Source organism: Harpia harpyja, chromosome 7, assembly GCF_026419915.1.
Source record: "Harpia harpyja isolate bHarHar1 chromosome 7, bHarHar1 primary haplotype, whole genome shotgun sequence".
NCBI lineage: Eukaryota > Metazoa > Chordata > Aves > Accipitriformes > Accipitridae > Harpia > Harpia harpyja.
The window spans coordinates 264103-277255 of NC_068946.1; positions in this window are offsets into that span (position 1 = coordinate 264103).

Consider the following 13153-nt stretch of genomic DNA (forward strand, 5'->3'; position numbering starts at 1 on the left):
TCCCCTTGTCTCATCAGTCCAATCCATTGTTTGAGGTTTTGAGCTGCTCCTATAAAGGTCGGACCAGCAAGCCACAACCGATAATCTACAGGTGACACCACGCAACCGTTCCCGGAAATGCTCGTCATTAATTTGTTAGTCTTGGGTTCGGGGAGACGACAAATTGCCTCTTTGCTCTCAGTTCCTAATTGTCTCTGTCCTTTTAGGATTTTAAAACTCAAATAAGTTTCTTCTTTCTGGGTTATTTGGGTTTTTTCTTTTGACGCTCGCTATCCACTGATTCCCAAAGAGTTCAAAAAGTTAGTAGTTAACTTTGTGCATTGTTCTTCCATCTCAGCTACAATTAACAGATCATCCATACATTTCAACAAGATTTCTTGATTATTTTCTTTCTTCCAAAGCTCTAATTCTCGTGCCAATGGATTTCCAAAAATGGTAAGACTATTCTTAAAGCCTTTGAGGCAAGACTGTCCGTGTATACTGTCTTTTTCTCCCAGTCTCAGGATTTTCCCATTCAAAAGCAAAAAGCTCTTGACTGTTGGGATCCAAGGGAATACAGAAAAAGGCATCTTTTCAGTCTAACACTGTGAACCGTTCTCGTCTCTCTGTTAGGGTTGTTAACAAAGTATAAGGATTTGCTACTACCGGATGAATATCTTGTACTATTTGATTTATTGCTCTGAGGTGTTGAACTAATCTATAATCTTTTTCATTAGCCTTTTAACAGGCAAGGTCGGGGTGTTATATTTGGATTCACATTCTGTTAACAATTTATATCTTAAAAATTTTTGTATTATCAATACTAACCCTTTCCGGCTTTCCGGTTTTAGGGGGTATGGCTTAATTCTTAGCGGATTCGATCCTGGCTTTACATCAAGTCTCACAGGTTCTGCTTTTTGGATTTACCGGGACCTTCCCAGTCCAGACGATTGGAATTACAGCATTATACTTTGACTGGTATGATCTTCTGCTTTCGGTAACCATCCTGTAACAACAAAGCCACTGCTTCGATACATTTAGTTTCTGGAATTAAAATTTTAATCTCTCCATTTTTTAATTTAATTTCTGCCTCTAAGTTCTCCAGTAGATCTCCCCTTAACAGGAGTTTAGGAGAATTTGGCACATACAAAAACTGCTGAGTGACCCGTTGCTTTCCTAATTTCATTGTTAAAGATTTAAAGAAGGGTCTAGTTTCTCGTTCACTTGTTGCACCAACACCACCAATTTCTTCAAAACTTAACTCTCCCTCTAAGGTATTTAAAAGTGAAAAGGTGACTCTAGCGTCAATTCATATTCAATTTTCTGTTCTCCCAGTTTAGCTGTAACCAGAGCTTCTGCTGGGGGAGTCCCCTCCGGTCCCCGTCAGCTGCGTTCACTTAAAAAGAACAACTCTACCTATGGCACTTCGTTCCATTTACTCTCTCTCCTACAAAACAACAGTAATTGCAATATAGTATTATAACTCAAAGTTCTGTTTGTTTCCCATTTTTCCTGCAATTCACCCCAGTGTGCCAATAAACATCCCAACGGTGATGCTTTTGGTATCTTTTCATCAGCAGTTCTATTTCCTGCACTCTTATTCTTAAACAATTTTGCTAGTGCCATTATACTTGTATACATTCAAATCCCAAATACCAAACAAACGCAAATGACAGTTGTCCCAAATAATACACAAAGTCCAACCCAGCAATAGCTTTCGCTTACGACTTAGGGGCAGACGCCTAGGCTTCCACTGCAAACGGGTACCCTCCAAGCCCCAACCCTGCGAAGCTTTCGCCGCGCCTCACGAGCAGGCTTTCCAAACAAATTCCAAAGCAGCAGCGCCTTACCTTTTTTCCAGGGAACGCCGCGAGGAGCTTTGTGAGTCGAGGGCGATGGTTCTCCCCGAGAATACCTCGGCGCCGGCCGGAGTTCGATCGACACTCGATCTCGTCCAGTCTCACTCGCAAGGTCCCGTCTGGGTCGCCAAAACCGTTACCGAAATCCGGAATAGAACTCCTTAACACCAACGTGAAGTTAAGAAGCGGGCACTTCGTTTATCGCAGCGCTGGGGACACGGGGGATCGCTCCTCCAAAGGCGTGTCCCACTTAGTATCAAAATCCGTCAGTTTTTACAGACTTTTTCTGTCAGGTCATTGTTACGTAAGCTCTTTCCATAAAAAGGCATACTATGCTCGTTCTTAAATTTAACCTTTCTAAGGATTGGTCCTTTGATTATATAACCTTATCAATATTCTTATTTAAAAACAATCATTGGTCAGTTACACTTAGCTCTACTGACTGGAATCTTCGATACTCAAATCAAGATGGGAAGGGTAAGGGGGTTTCCAAGCAGCAAACTGGCGTCCACGACGGTTTCCTTCGTTTCTTGAAACGGAACATAGAAAAACCTGTAACTTCCTGGTGAGGTTTCTAGGGTTGGCTATTTCCAACCTTAACAATATTAAGGTTCCGATAGTCACACGTAACGCAGTTCCTAAAGTTTCTATGGCTACGTTTCAAACGTAACAATCCTATACGTTACGCTTCACAATTTTACTTCTTAATCAAACCTAACTCTTCTATGTGATTAAATTTTGATTTCTTTACCAGAATATTTGCAACAGCTGGAGCCCAGCGGGAACAGGGGGGGCACGGCCCGACCCCCCCCAGCACCTCACCTGGGCTCCCTCACGGCCCCTCGCGCCGTGCAAAGGGAGCGCAAACGCAGCCCGGAGGGCAACGGGGCCGGCCGGCCGGTGTCCGTTCGGTCAGTCGCGCGCCTAACGAGTCCTGCCAGCGAGTCCGCTCCGGGGCTCGGGGCCCCCCCCGACGCTCCCCCTGCCCCTGGGACACCTCTGATAGCATATTTCCATACATTCTCTATGGCACGTCTAAATAGCGTTGGATGGTTTTAATATTTTGTACCAGCCGTGGAAACTGGTTTGCTGCTAGGTGACTGTAAAAGTGAGATTTAGTAAATAATTATTAGAAATCTTACACTAACACGATGACTGAAACAATAGACAAAAGTATAGCCAAGCAATTAACTAGCAGAGGTAGGTACTCCTAAGTTTTGCAGTTCTTTGCTCTTATGGCTAGATGAGAACAATGCTGAAACTGACCGCATGCGATTGAAACTGCGTTAAGCTTCAAGATCAAAGAACCAAGGGCAAGAATAAAGACTTCAAGGACAGCCAGCAAGAACTTCAAATGGGTCGGTGGTCGCAAAAGGAGCCCTTCGTCTCAAATGGATCCTTCATTGCGCGTGATCGGATGTAGGCAGTGCTATGATAATCAGTTGCCATCATTTTTATGTATACGTATGCTAATCTGATTCATATGCAATTAGTTAGTCTATATGACCCGTTTGTGCTAAAGCTGTGGCACGCACGCTAGGTGGAACTATCCCCCGTGCATCCAGCGCTGCAATGAAGAATGCCTGCTTTCTAAAACGCCAAAACGAGCCTTCGAGAGTTTCTTGGACCGGCTTTTCAGTATCAGAGGTACAAGGGAGGAAAGGAAAAAAAAAAAAGCAGCGGTGTGGGAAAGAGAGGGGGCCAGGGGAGGGGCAGGGAGGGACCAGAACGCAGAAGAGGGGAGAGAGAGACAGGGCCCCGAGGGCCCGGGGCTCACCACAGCTCTCTTTCTTGGCGCTGCCAGCAGACTTTGCCAGTTCAGACGCTTCTTTCGGCTCCTCTCCCGCTCCCCTCCTCTTCCGTAACTCCAGCTGCACGGCCGTCCTCCCCCTAGGAGAACACGCGTCTCACAGGTCTTGCAAGACGAGGCTTCCTAGGCACGGAGCCTCGCTGGCCCGCACGCCACGCGGCCGTACCGCACCGTCGGTGCTGCGTACGGACCCTGCGGTGCACCCTGGCGGTCTGACCTGCTGTGGACTACGAAGAGGGATCCTTCCACACGCGGAGAGGCAGGCTCTCTCTTGCCTGCAGCGGGAGGCGGCTGCCGGCCGGCCTTCCATTTCTTCTTCTCTGCCTTTCTCTGGCCTCTCCAGCTTCAGCCGCAGCAGCTCCTGCCCACAGCCGGTAAGTGCCCCGCCTGCCCCTTTGTGCTCCCGCGCCGCGCCGCGCCGCGCGGAGAGGGAGGCCAGGCAGAGACAGCCCATGCAAGCTTTCCTTTCCGGCGGCGTTTCCTTACCGGGAGGAAGCAACGAGCGCGGCGGCACCTCCCGCCGGCGCCGCATTGCCGGTACCGTCGGACGGCACGTGCGGGACGGGGGCAGCCCCGCGCACTCGCAGCCTCCGAGCTGCAGTACCGAACATTGGTCGCAGGGTGGCAGCGGCGAGCGCTTGGCACGAGGCGCCAGCGCGGCTCCCCAGCGGCAGTACCGAACATTGGTCACGAGGTGGCGGAAGAGAGCGGCGGCGAAAGGCGCCGCCAGCGCGCATGCGCGGATCCCGAGCTGCTTGTGCCGCGTTCTGGTTGCCAGGCAACAGCAGGAGGGCGGCAAAACGCGCCACCGCGCATGCGCGGCTCCCGAAAGGCAGGACCGCCTTCTGGTTGCTAGGCAACAGCACGAGCGCCGTAAACCGCCCCACCGCGCATGCGCGGCTGCCCAGGCGTCGTGTCGCGCTACGGTTGCTAGGCAACAGCGGCGAGCGCCGTAAAAGGCGCGCCGCGCATGCGCCCCTCCGACCTGCCGTACAGCGTCTCCGTTGCTAGGCAACAGCACGAGCGCCGTAAACCGCGCCACCGCGCATGCGCGGTTGCCCAGGCGTCGTGTCGCGCTACGGTTGCTAGGCAACAGCGGCGAGCGCCGTAAAAGGCGCACCGCGCATGCGCGGTTTCCGACCTGCCTTACAGCATCCTCGTTGCTAGGCAACAGCGGGGTCCAGCCACACGCGCCACCGCGCATGCGCGCCTCCCGAACGCCAGTTCCCACCTTCGCTCGCCGGGCAGCAGCACCCCCGCAACGACCCTCTTCTGAGCATCAGCTGGATGAGACGCCACTGACAGCTCAGCCCAGTAGAGACCAGCCGCAGGCGGCCACTACTTACTGGGGGCACAGGGCTTACGTTTCCCTGCCCTTTCCCCACTCGCAGCCCGGGCAGTCCTCTTCATTGCCTCCGTTCCAAAAAGCACCCGAGTGGCTGGAGCCTTTACAGCAGTCAAGCGCAAACAACAGACAATGCGGGCGGTCGCTTCTGTCCCTGCCCCCCCACCCCATTCTCTAGAGAGGAGAAGCAGCACAGGGAACCTGCAAACAGCAGGGGGGGTTGCCCTGGACCAAGCCCCAGGGACTGCTGTATCCGTCTGCACGTGGCATCAGGGTTGTGGGAGGGACAGCAGCCAGTCAACAGATGCTGGCGAGAGATTTAAAAACAAACAAACAAAAAAAAATAACGCCTGGTTCAGGTGACAGCCTGAAGGCAGGCCACGAGAGACCCAAAGCTGCTTCGTGCCAGAGGGGCAGCTCTGTTCAGCAGGAAACGGCGCGTCCCAGCGGACCAGATGCGAGCGGCCGACCTGCAAGTGAGCGATACCCTGGCGATCCTGGGGCTCTCTTGGGGTGGGCGCACCTTTCCTCACCTCTGTGCTATCACAACTCTGCTCTCCTAATCCTGCACGCACGCAAGGCTTCTTGGGCGGGGCTTGTCTCTTATCGAAGAGACGCTGCACGGTGTTACTTACCGCCCTGCCCTCCGGCGTGCAAGGTAATTAGACGGGAAGCAGGGAAAGCAAAAGAGGCGCGTCGGGATATTAGATGTCCTCAGCAGATGACCGTAGAGCCCTCGAGGTTCCATCTTTGCTCCCTACAGGAGCGTGGCTCCGCACTCCTTGCCGCTCCCGCCAGCAAGCGTCACAATTGCCCTTTGCTGCCTGCAACGCGCAGTACCTGCACGGCCCGAGTACTGCTGCTTACGGAGCAAGAGGCGCTCGCTATAAAGCGGCAATGAAGAACGAGGACGGCCCGTCAAGACGGCAGGAGGAACACAGAGAGCCTCCAGCATTAGCCAGGCAGGGCTTCCAACTCACCTCGTGCCGTGGTTTAACGCCAGCCGGCAACGAAGCCCCACGCGACCGCTCGCTCGCTCCCCCCGCCCCCAGTGGGACGGGGAGACAATCGGAAGGGCGGAAGTGGGAAAACTCGTGGCTTGAAACAAAAACAGTTGAATCATTAAAAAGAAATAACAACAACAACTTGTAAGGAAAAGAAGAAAAAAAATGACAGAGAATGGGGTGCAGGCAGCACGCCAGGGGTCTGAAGCCTGACGGATGATGGGGGGGGTGGGTGTGTGGAATACGGAGGAGGGAAAGGCGGGGGGGGGGGGGCAGGAGATAGGAGAGCAGGGGATGCGGGGGGAAACAACTCGCGTGGGTGAAGGGGGCGGGCCGGAGCAACAGGGGGGCATATGGGGGAGAAACACACACGGCGGGAGGGTAGGGGAGGGTACAAAGGTGCACGGGGGGACACGGGTGGGGATGACCTACCCCAGGGAGTCCACCCGGGATGATCCACAGCAGGTAACTCACCTGGGATAACCCGCAACAGAGAATCCACACCGGGAGGACCCCCAGCAATGCCCCTCAAACTGCCTGTGCTTCACCCCCAATCTTCCCCAAACTGGGGAGTTTTCTGCTTTTTCAAAATACTCAGTTTGGGGTGTGTTTCAGTGCTTTTCCACAACATAAAAAGGGGAGATCTTTTGGTTGTGGTTTTGTGCATGAAAATGGGGTGGGTTTTTTTGCTTTCCAGCTGCACAAATCCAGGCGGATTTGGCTTTCCCAGGAGTCCCAAATTCGTTCGGTTTTTTCCGTTGCAGACCCAGAATCAGGGGGTTTGGGGTTGTCCTGGTTTCGGCTGGAATAAAGTTAATTTTCTCCTGAGTAGCCAGTACAGGGCCATTTTGGATTTAGGATGAGAACAATGTTGACAACACACCGACGCTTTAGTTGTTGCTAAGCAGTGTTTATACTAAGTCAAGGACCTTCCAGCTTCTCATACCGCCCTGCCAGCGGAGGCTGGGGGTGCACAAGAAGAGTCGCTGAGCTAAAGGAGGATTCCAGGTAAACAGGTCAGCTCGAAATACACCACCTCCTTTAAAAGTTAAGAGCGATTTGAACGCTTAAAATCAGCATTTAGGCTAATCGATACCATTTTGAACACCTTCTTAGCATACAAGTAAACACTCTTGCCGGTGTTGGAAAACGTCTCCTCCCTTCCTTACAGCACTGCTGCAGGGAGATAACCCTGGGAGGCTGCGGGACGAGGTCGTACGCAATCAGAATCTACGCTTACGGATCCACCGCAACAGCTACAGCCCTTGCGCTGCTGCTGCTGCTTTGCATCTTGCTCGTTTGGTGAATAAAGCTGAAAGTGAAGTGGAAAACTTCAAAGAGCAAAATGAAAAATAAAGAATGAATCTCAATAATTCACTTTACACTAAAAGGGTGTGCCCATGTTTATATACATCCAATAAAAATACATTATTGAAGCAGTAACTCACCAAAACCACCTCAGGACTCACTAGTTACAAGGCTGCTGATTCTTCCTGGGAAAACCTGGAAAACACACGGAAGCGACGCCAGTTTGTCCTGTTTTGTCCGCGTCTCTTCTTTGACCTTGATTGCTTTTAGTACAGGTGCTAGTTATCTCAGTAAGGTTGTCGAGTACTCCTATAAGATATTTAAAAAAACTCATTGACTGCAGAAGCATAAAGCTTTTATCGTGAAAACAAAGCCCGTTTCTTCCGAACAGCTGAACTCTTACGAACAGTTTCTCCCCTCTTTTAGTACAAAATTATTTTCACGGTATCATTTACTAGTAAGCGCACGGAAACAGAAGATTACATGCTTTTAGGAAGAGGAAATAGACAGAGGGAAGTCAACCTGGCGTAGGCGTAACGTGCTCCAGAACAGACCTTAGTTTTAGTATTCGTATTAAAATATTTCACAGAAAAAATGTGGAAGGAGAGTTGGCACGTTCTTAATGTTAACTTTAAAGTCCATACTACAAGTACCTTTGGAAAAATGCAGACACACATCGTAGGCGTACCTTGTACTTGCAGACCACTACGGAATCTTTCCATCCGTCTTGTACTTTCACGGCAGAAGAAAGGGCAACCACGGTGAAATGGTGGCAGCTGACATCCACCTGAGAGAGGGGGAGAAAAAACCCCCAACAAACGAAAAAACAAAACAAAACTTTAGCATAAAACCGGGTAGGAATCCAAAGCTGCCTTTTTTTGTGAAGGTTTGTGAAGACAGTACGACTGAGCAGAGCAAAAAGTATTTTTGCATCATCTTCGGTACAGCTGTTGACACAGGCCACTAAAGCTTTTGCATTTTTCAGACAACCGTGCCTTTATTTTTTTTTTTTTTTTTTTTTTTTGACTCATTGGTAACTTTAGTTTCACTAGAACTCACTTTCCTAGATACACGCAGGTGACAGACAGAGAGACCTACATACATTTTCTCAAGCCTTAGTATAGCCAAGACTTCATCACCCTATATGTCCTAAGTCGAGTGTTTTTGCTAAAGGGCACAGCAACACATCTGTCCTTGTGAACTGCCTCGTTGCAAAAAAGGAATGATTTTTTCCAGGCCGTTGCTCCAAACGGTCAAGATCTTTCAAAACCGCAGTTGTGCCACCAAACCCGCTCAGGGTCCCTCCTAGCTTTTGACTGCCCTGAGATTTAACAGGCACGCGCTCCATTCCATCTTCCAACAGCAAAAATACGTTAACGCTCTCGGACCCAGAGCACAACCCTACGGATGTCCACACACACACCCCTTGCCGTTTTCACGAGGAGCCACCGAGCATCCCTGCCAGCACAGCTGCACGCGCCAGATCGGTTTCACCTACGCCGCCAGTTACCGGTTTCGGTGAACGTAGTTTCTGACGCTTTAAACCGAAAACCGTATCTCGATGCTTCGCCACAGTAGAAACGACCCATCGCTAGAATGCTACAAAAACGCAGTAACACAAATTGCAAACCCACAGCAGCAACAGCTCCAGAAATATTTAGACCAGGAACAAGGGAGAAAAATAAAACAGCTTCATCTCACGCACAGGGGAGCGGCAGGCAGAGAAAAGGGTCGGCATTCTGAGCCCTTACAGAAAACGGGCATTCTCCTTCCGTTCCTCAGCCCGTCCGTTAAGGTCTCAATACCGCAACGCTACTACGGCAACGTCGAGAGTAGGGAACAACAGCCCTGCCGCTGGACTTGCCATTGACCCATGCTATTTACGTAGCAGGATGCGTACGCAGAGGGACGCGTTTTGCCACACGCAACCCTGAACTTCCTGAAAATTTACGTTTACCAAAAAAAAGCCATTTGGAACATATTGCCAAACAACATTTGGCAATAAAGCTTTGATGCGTTTGACACACGCAAATTTTTGGTCACTTGCTATTTGCTTCCTGTTGCTGCCGCTGTTCTTCCTTCAGAAATTCTACTTGTAGCCAAGTTATTCACTACTGGTTCAAGCATTTGCCTTCCTGGTATTACCAGCACATTCACAGAGGCAAGTAACTTAATTGCTCTTCTACGATTATCCAAATGACAATTACAGCCATGAAAGAGAAGGAGAGGTCAGGCAGCAGAAGAGCTCTGCAGGCTGGCACCAGTCAATAATGCACTCTTTAAAAACAAGCAACAACAAAACAAAACCGTGACCCTGTATCCTTTTTTTTTTTTTTTTTTTTTCTTTCAGAGCTCATCCCTGCCTCAGCATTTTGTCTCGTCAGAGCATGAAGCGCAGGTGATCCGTACCCTAACGACTTCTGCGTGTGATGAACGCCTGTTCAGAAATAGTCCAGATCTGCAAGACTGGGGTCATTTTTTTATGGTTTTAATCATCATAACTCAGATTTTATTTACTCACGCATTTGTGGGGAAACTAATTCACTTTTAGACACTGCCTCTCCTTTTTCTTTGGGGGGGGGGGGGGGGGGTGGGGTGGAATGTACTAGAGACTGAAAAAAATTACGATTCAGAGCTCCCAACCATGAGGGAGTGGTGGAGAAAGCAATGAAAGCAAAGACCAACAGCAGCAACATTAACTGAAAGTTGGCTTTAATTCCGATCACGTACTTAAGCGACTCTCCAAGTCTACGCCTCGGTCCGACTAGTCCTTTTTTGGAAGGACAAACTTTTTTACTTAAAAGGCCTAGACTGAAGACTCTGCTGAACGGAATGGGGATTGTGCCACGGGACAACACGCCATCACCACTCTTAATGGGGAAGAAAAAAAAAAAAAAATACAAATAAAAATCAAGTTTAAGTACCAGTTTCCATCATGTTTCACCCATTACATTTCTACTGGCATCTAGGTGCTCAAAAGTGAACTACAGGGACACCACATATTCCTAAAAATTCAGTTATACATAAAAAAATAAAAGGCTATCTCCAACTTGCCCATAAAATCAGTATGAACAGAGAGAAGAGAAACACTCGACCCTAAAGAAGCTAACAGGCAGCTCTGAATTTACCAGACAGGAAATTTCGTTCTTTCACCTGAAACAAAAACATATCAAGGGACCAGTTCAGGAACAGGGCACGATCTGTTAACAGCAATTTTTCCATCAGCTCTTCTGCACTAGCAGCAAATTTGCCTTTTCTGTGGGTTTAACGTGGAGCATCTGTAGTGCCCTCGAACTCGCAAGTGTTTCTCTCCGCTCCCCCAGCCCGATACGTGCGATTACCTGAGCGGCAAGCGGAATTAACCACGCAGGATTTTCTTCGTGTGACGCGGAAGGTGACACTGGGAAAAGAGGAGACAAAGAAATGAACCTGCTTGTCACACCCAGCCAACGGTGAAAAGACAGGGGAGGATTCTGCCGGAAGGGCTCTGCACCCCAGGAGCTCCCACCGGCCGGTTTCTCTCCCCTTTGCCCGGTACCGAGGGGACGACGACACCTCGCCCGCGCCCCCTCGCGGGGGGGGGGGGGGGGGGGCTGCCCCAGGAGAGCCGGGGGACCCCCACCTCGCTTCCGCCCGCGGGAACGGACCGGGCGAGACCCTCCACGCAGAGAGAGGAGCGTGGCGTGGATCGCATCCCCGAGGGAAGAGGCCGGGCTCCCTGCTGGCAGAAGGACAACTCACCTCCCTGCTGCTCGGAGCCGCTCGCTGCGGACAGCCCTGCCTGCGCCCGGCCGCTCTTCGGCCGTGCTGGGAGCACGGTCCGGCCGACGGACGCTCCAGCGAAAAGACGCTCCAGCTCATCGCGGCTCCTGCTCGTCACAGCCGCAGGTAATTTTGCCTCTGGCTAACGCACGCTCCAGACAGCGGACACCCCGCCTCGTTCCAGCTCCCGCTTGCTACAGTTCTGGCTCACTGAAGCCCCAGCTCCGCACTGAAGCTCCGGCTGATTTCAGCTGCTTCTCCTTACAAGCTCCAGCTATGTGCAACGGCCTGGGCTTTCCATAAGGTTGTATATCAACTGCTGTCAAAACCGGAGCATTAGGATTAAACATCAGAGTTACACGCCGTATAAATATGCGTTAGTTTGGGCGATTAATTACTGAACAACTATTCTGAGCCGTGCAGAAAGAAGAGCTGGACTCAAAGAGGGCACGTGGGGTCTGAAAAGCGCCTTTCCCCCCCCACAGACCATCGCAGATGTTGAGTTCGGCCGGCTGCGTGCCGGCCTCCCGAACTTCGGCGTCCGACACAACCAGACCCCCATCTCCGGGGAGGGTCCACGCGCCCTGCCCACCCCCTGCTTCCCCCCGCAGCTCCCCACACCCTCCCACCCGCCTGCCAAACCAGCCAAGCCGGCTCCCGCTTTTGGCCCCCACGCCGGCTGACTCGGGGCCCATTTGGGAGCCAAAAAACCCGGCTGCCGAGCCTGTTCTCAAGGCCCAAAAACGCAGGGCCGGACCTCTGTTTCTGGGCCCAAAGCCGCGCAGCAGCTCGGTCTGTTTCCGAGCCCCAAAATCAGCCAGGCGAGCCTGTTGTCAAGCCCCAGGAACAGAAAACTTGTTCTCCATTTCTGACCCTGCAGCGCCCACGGGCGACGCCGAGCGTAGCCACCCCACAGCCCTGCACCCCCGGGGCCCCACGCGCAGTTTTGGGGAGTGCTCGGGACCGGCGGAGGGCCCGGCCCCACGCCTCGGCGGGGCAGCCCCAGCACAGGCAGGGCGTCGCTTCACGATTGCCGTTTCAGGCTTTATTTCCCCGCCATGGCCGGCACGGCCAGGCCCCCACCCCAAACCCCCGAGCCGAAGCACCCCCGCGGGTAGCCGGGCCCAGCCACCCGGAAAACAAGAAAACCAAAGAGGGAACAAGACAGAGAACGTGGGGAAAGGCAAGGAGACGGACACAGAAACAGAGAGAGCACGAGAGGGATAGGGAGCAGGACAGAGAGATGGAGCAAGAAAGGAAAAAGGGACGGGAGGCAGAACCAAGGGAAAGAGACACAAGGACGGGGAGCAGGACAAAGGGACGGAAGAGAAAAAAAAAAAAAACAGCGACGGGCTGCAGGACAGAGATGAAGGGATTAAATAGACACAGGGAGCACGACAGAAGGACAGAGAGAGACAAAAGGGACAAAGAGCAGGCCAGCAGCGGAGGGGAGAAAACCAACTGCGATGGGCAGTGGGAGAGAGATACAGAAAAAGAAAAAATACTGAGGAACAGAAAAAAGAAAGAAGAGACAGCTAGCTAGACAGGGGTACACAGTTAGAAAGGACGGGAGAGGGAACGGGGCAGAGAGAGACAGACAGAAAAGGTAGCGAAAGAAAGCAAGGCAGAGGGACAGCAAGGCGGGGCGGGGGGGAAGCGACAGGGGTCTGGACAGAGATGGAGAAATAAGCAGCAGGGACAGAGGAAAAGAGACAGAAAGAGGGACAGGGAACATGGCAGAGAAGGACAAATCAGGACAGCGGCAGGACGGAGATAAAAAACTGGGACGGTCCTCAGGACAGAGAGGAATACAAATACGAGCAGGGAGCGGGACAAAGGGATACAGCGAGAAACGACGGGACAGGAAGCAAGACAGAGCGACAGACAAGAACAATGACAACGAGAGAGAGAGAGAGAGACAGCGAGAGACAGCGAGAGAGACAGAGACCGTGAGAAGCACAGGGGGTTGGGGAATTTAGAAAGAGAAGTATCAGGAGCCCTGCAGAGAGAGGAAGGGTGAATAAAAAAGGGGCAGGAAGCAGCACAAAGGGTCAGAGAGAGTAAGAGATGAACAGGAAGGAGGACG